This window comes from Crinia signifera, chromosome 2, assembly GCF_055691185.1.
Source record: "Crinia signifera chromosome 2, ASM5569118v1, whole genome shotgun sequence".
NCBI lineage: Eukaryota > Metazoa > Chordata > Amphibia > Anura > Myobatrachidae > Crinia > Crinia signifera.
Genome location: NC_139218.1, coordinates 5,539,468 through 5,545,382, shown reverse-complemented (window position 1 = coordinate 5,545,382; position 5,915 = coordinate 5,539,468).

Genomic DNA, 5,915 nt, shown 5'->3' with positions numbered 1-5,915 from the left:
CCCCCTGACCGCCTCATCGCTGATCACACACGGGAGTCCCCCTGGCCGCCCCCCTGGCGCTGATCACATATAGGAGACCTCCTGACCGCCCCCCCTGTCGCTGATCTCACAGGAGACCCCCTGACCACCCCTGTTGCTGATCACATACAGGAGACCCCCTCACCGCCCCCTGTTGCTGATCTCACACAGGAGACCCCCTCACTGCCCCCTGTTGTTGATCCCGCACTGGAGACCCCCTCACCGCCCCTGTTGCTGATCTCACACAGGAGACCCCCTGACCGCCTCTGAATGCAGTAACCACGCTGTGATTTATGGCTGCCATGACTGGGCTGAAAATACATGGGCCACAAGTGTCAGGGGCAGGCAGCATCGGTGACATGACTGGCATAGTGGCTATTTATGGGGCAGCACAGGTGCTGTGTGACAGGTCAGGGGACGAAGCCTCTGCTGTTCTGCACACTGGGCTCTGCAATAATCCCCAGATCAGCCTCGTTTCCTGGCAATAATGCTGATTTATAGAGGAAAAGTCCCAGATCCTCTCCTTCGTGACAGCGGCTGATGTCCGGGGATAATGACTGTGATGCAGAGGTGGGTGCTGTGCTGCAGCGGCTGATGTCCGGGGATAATGACCCTGATGCAGAGGTGGGCGCTGTGCTGCAGCGGCTGATGTCTGGGGATTATGACCCTGATGCAGAGGTGGGCGCTGCGCTGCAGCGGCTGATGTCTGGGGATTATGACCCTGATGCAGAGGTGGGCGCTGCGCTGCAGTGGCTAATGTCTGGTATAATGACCCTGATGCAGAGGTGGGCGCTGTGCTGCAGCGGCTGATGTCCAGGGATAATGACCCTGATGCAGAGGTGAGCACTGTGCTGCAGCTGCTGATATCCGGGGGTAATGACCCTGATGCAGAGGTGGGCGCTGTGCTGCAGCGGCTGATGTCCGGGGATAATGACCCTGATGCAGAGGTGGGTGCTGTGCTGTAGCGACTGATATCCAGGATAATGACCCTGATGCAGAGGTGGGTGCTGTGCTGCAGCGGCTGATGTCCGGGATAATGACCCTGATGCAGAGGTGGGTGCTGTGCTGCAGCGGCTGATGTCTGAGATAATGACCCTGATGCAGAGGTGGGCGCTGCAGCGGCTGATGTCCGGGGATAATGACCCTGATGCAGAGGTGGGCGTTGCGCTGCAGCGGCTGATGTCCGGGGATAATGACCCGGATGCAGAGGTGGACGTTGTACTGCTGCGGCTGATATCCGGGGGTAATGGCCCTGATGCAGAGGTGGGTGCTGTAATGCAGCGGCTGATGTCTGGGGATAATGACCCTGATGCAGAGGTGGGTGCTGTGCTGCAGCGGCTGATGTCAGGGGATAATGACCCTGATGCAGAGGTGGGCGCTGTGCTGCAGCCGCTGTTGTCCGGAGATAATGGCCCTGATGCATCAATGGGTGCTGTGCTGCAGCGGCTGATGTCCGGGGATAATGGCCCTGATGCAGAGGTGGGCGCTGTGCTGCAGCCGCTGTTGTCCGGGGATAATGTCCCTGATGCAGAGGTGGGCGTTGCGCTGGTAATGGCCCTGATGCAGATGTGGCCGCTGTGCTGCAGAGGCTGATGTCTGGGGATAACAACCCTGATGCAGAGGTGGGTGCTGTGCTGCAGCGGCTGATGTCCGGGGATAATGACCCTGATGCAGAGGTGGGCACTGTGCTATAGCGGATGATGTCCGGGGATAATGACCCTGATGCAGAGGTGGGCACTGTGCTGCAGCGGCTGATATCCGGGGGTTATGGCCCTGATGCAGAGGTGGGTGCTGTGCTGCAGCGGCTGATGTCTGAGGATAATGACCCTGATGCAGAGGTGGACGTTGTACTGCGGCAGCTGATATCCAGGGGTAATGACCCTGATACAGAGGTGAGCACTGTGCTGCAGCGGCTGATGTCCGGGGATAATGACCCTGATGCAGAGGTGGGTGCTGTGGTGCTGCGGAAGATGTCCGGTGATAATGTCCCTGTGCCTGTGTACTTTAAAGGCCAGGTCCTATTTATGATCCCATTCCCACCCTCTCTCTGCTCTCGTCCTCTATCTCTTTCTCCGCTCTCTGAGCGGGCACACTGGCACCAATAACACTCCACCCCCTCCCCTATCATGGTGCCCCCCTGTAATTTTCTCCTGGATCCGCCCCTGCATTATGCCGCACACTGTAATGCCCCTGACACATTATGCCGCACACTGTAATGCCCCTGACACATTATGCCACACACTGCAATGTCCAATGTGCTGCATACATACCTCCCAACACTGGAAGCAGAGGAGAAGCGACATCTGCGTGTGCAGAAGGCACGTGCCCAAAATTAGGGGGCATGACCTACTATTGTGGCACTCCTGCAAGTCCACATCTTTCCGCTATGGGGGCATAGACAGCGCTCTGAGAGCTGCTGACCATGCCCCTAGACTCTCTGAATAGATACTTTGCTCCCACAGTGTCAGAAACACATATGTCCCCAATGTAACAGAATTTCCCAGCAACAGCACAACTCACCGTTGTTGCTCCTGCTGCTGCTGGGGAGAGGAGAGTCCGGTGTCCCGCTGCAGTGCTGTCTCCTCCGCCGCTGCCGCTTCCAATTTGAGGGGAGGAGAGCACAGAGAGTCTCTCCTTCCCCTCACTTCCCTGTAACTGGGCTGTCAGCCAATCAAAGCTCACGGGCCGACTCCTGATTGGCTGCTGGCCCGCGAGTTCTGATTGGCTGATGGCCCAGTCACAGGGATACAATGAGTGGAAGGAGAGACACACAGTGCGCTCTCCTCCCCTTAGAAGGGAAGCAGAGGCGGCGGGCAATGAAGAGGCGAGTTGGTGGCTGTAGAGGGATTGAGCCACCCGGATCACTACCACAAGCTACCAGTAGCTCGCGAGTGACGGGTTGGCGACCACTGCTTTAGACAGTATGGCAGTGGTTCCCAAACTGTGTGCCGTGGCACCCTGGGGTGCCTTGGGACACTTGCAGGGGTGCCTCGGGATGGTGGTCCAGGAGTAACTCAACATTCAAATTGATCAGCATAATAAATAAAACTATTGTTTGCCAACAATATATGGATTATAAAATATGTGGACAAACAGCAGCTAATCCAATCCCTCACATAATTAACCTTAAGGATGACCTTTAAACACAATTTACAATTTTTTATTATTATTTCTCAATAAGAAACTTTTGGCCTAGGTGTGCCGTGAATAGATTTCTGATACTCTAGGTTGCCGTGATTCAAAAAAGTTTGGGAACCACTGCAGTATGGGGTTTAGGCCTTGTGTTCATTTCAGCTCCTGGCCCATGAGGACCTTAATCGGGCACTGGGTGGTCATCAGCCCTCCTCCCCCTTGTCCTCCTCTTCTAGTGGTCGCACTGAATGTTATGAGTGACATCATCATGCCCGGTTGTGTAGGTAAGGGCCCCACTGCACTGCTTTGCCTGGGGGCCCATAATTCTGTGAAGATGGCCCTGCCATAACCCGGGCCTAATCTGTAGTGTCCGCCTCTTGTCAGGTGCTAGGTAAGGGTGGACCTGCTACTGTAATTGGGGAATATAGGAGCAGCAGAGCAGAACGCACATGAACCCTAATTACCTTCGTCTGCAGCTAATGAAGCTTGTCAGAGACCGTGGCTTCGGCCTTCGTCCCATGGACACTGAGTGGTAATGACAGGCCTGTCCCTCGGACCTGAGGGTGATGTCACAGTGTTTACATTCCCCCAGTGTAACAGCGTAGCTCTCACTGTCAGCAGCTGTAATGATTGCTGTCAGCAAACTCGCTCCTTAGTCCTTACACACGTCTCACGTCAGCACCTGAGGGGGAAACGGTATCCTCAGCAGCGCGTACGGGACAGGAGGACTTATACGTGGTGCATGCCACATGTGGTGCGTACGGGACAGGAGGACTTATATGTGGTGCATGCCACATGTGGTGCGTACGGGACAGGAGGACTTATATGTGGTGCATGCCACATGTGGTGCGTACGGGACAGGAGGACTTATACGTGGTGCATGCCACATGTGGTGTGTACAGGACTGGACTTATACGTGGTGCATGCCACATGTGGTGTGTACAGGACTGGACTTATACGTGGTGCATGCCACATGTGGTGTGTACAGGACTGGACTCATACGTGGTGCATGCCACATGTGGTGCGTACGGGACAGGAGGACTTATACGTGGTGCATGCCACATGTGGTGCGTACAGGACAGGACTTAAACGTGGTGCATGTCACATGTGCTGCGTAGAGGACAGGAGGACGTATATGTGGTGCATGCCACATGTGCTGCGTACAGGTCAGGACTTATATGTGGTGCATGCCACATGTGGTGCGTACAGGACTGGACTTATATGTGGTCATGTCACATGTGGTGCATACAGGATAGGAGGAATTATACGTGATCATGTCACATGTGGTGCGTACGGGACAGGAGGACTTATACGTGGTGCATGCCACATGTGGTGCGTACAGGACTGGACTTATACGTGGTCATGTCACATGTGGTGCGTACAGGACAGGAGGACTTATATGTGGTCATGTCATATGTGGTGTGTACAGGACTGGACTTATACGTGGTCATGTCACATGTGGTGCGTACGGGACAGGAGGACTTATATGTGGTGCATGCCACATGTGGTGTGTACAGGACTGGACTTATACGTGGTCATGTCACATGTGGTGTGTACAGGACTGGACTTATACGTGGTGCATGCCACATGTGGTGCGTATGGGACATGAGGACTTATACGTGGTGCATGCCACATGTGGTGCGTACAGGACTGGACTTATATGTGGTCATGTCACATGTGGTGCGTACAGGACTGGACTTATACGTGGTCATGTCACATGTGGTGCGTACGGGACAGGAGGACTTATACGTGGTGCATGCCACATGTGGTGCGTACAGGACTGGACTTATACGTGGTCATGTCACATGTGGTGCGTACAGGAGAGGAGGACTTATATATGGTCATGTCACATGTGGTGTGTACAGGACTGGACTTATACGTGGTCATGTCACGTGTGGTGCGTACGGGACAGTAGGACTTATATGTGGTCATGTCACATGTGGTGCATACAGGATAGGAGGAATTATACGTGGTGCATGCCACATGTGGTGCGTACAGGACTGGACTTATACCTGGTCATGTCACATGTGGTGCGTACAGGACTGGACTTATACGTGGTCATGTCACATGTGGTGCGTACAGGACTGGACTTATACCTGGTCATGTCACATGTGGTGCGTACAGGACTGGACTTTTACGTGGTGCATGCCACATGTGGTGCGTACAGGACTGGACTTATACGTGGTCATATCACATGTGGTGTGTACAGGACAGGAGGACTTATACGTGGTCATGTCACATGTGGTGCATACAGGATAGGAATTATACGTGGTGCATGTCACATGTGGTGTGTACAGGACTGGACTTATACGTGGTCATGTCACATGTGGTGCGTACAGGACAGGAGGACTTATATGTGGTCATCTCACATGTGGTGCATACAGGATAGGAGGAATTATACGTGGTGTATCCATGACTGGACTTATAAGTGGTCATATCACATGTGGTGTGTACAGGACTGGACTTATACGTGGTCATGTCACATGTGGTGTGTACAGGACTGGACTTATACCTGGTCATGTCACATGTGGTGCGTACAGGACAGGACTTATATGTGGTCATGTGCACTTGCGGTAATGGCCACAGCCGGGCAGAGTAGTGGTCAACCCACTTGGCTGTATCAGAGCAGGTCCACGGCAATTTCAAAACTCGAGGGCTCGCGGTCCTACAGCCAACCACAATTGCCTTGCGTGCCAGCTTGTGTTTTGAAATAACTGCAGACCTACCATTACCCCAAGCACACTGGCATGGGGAATTGCTGAGCC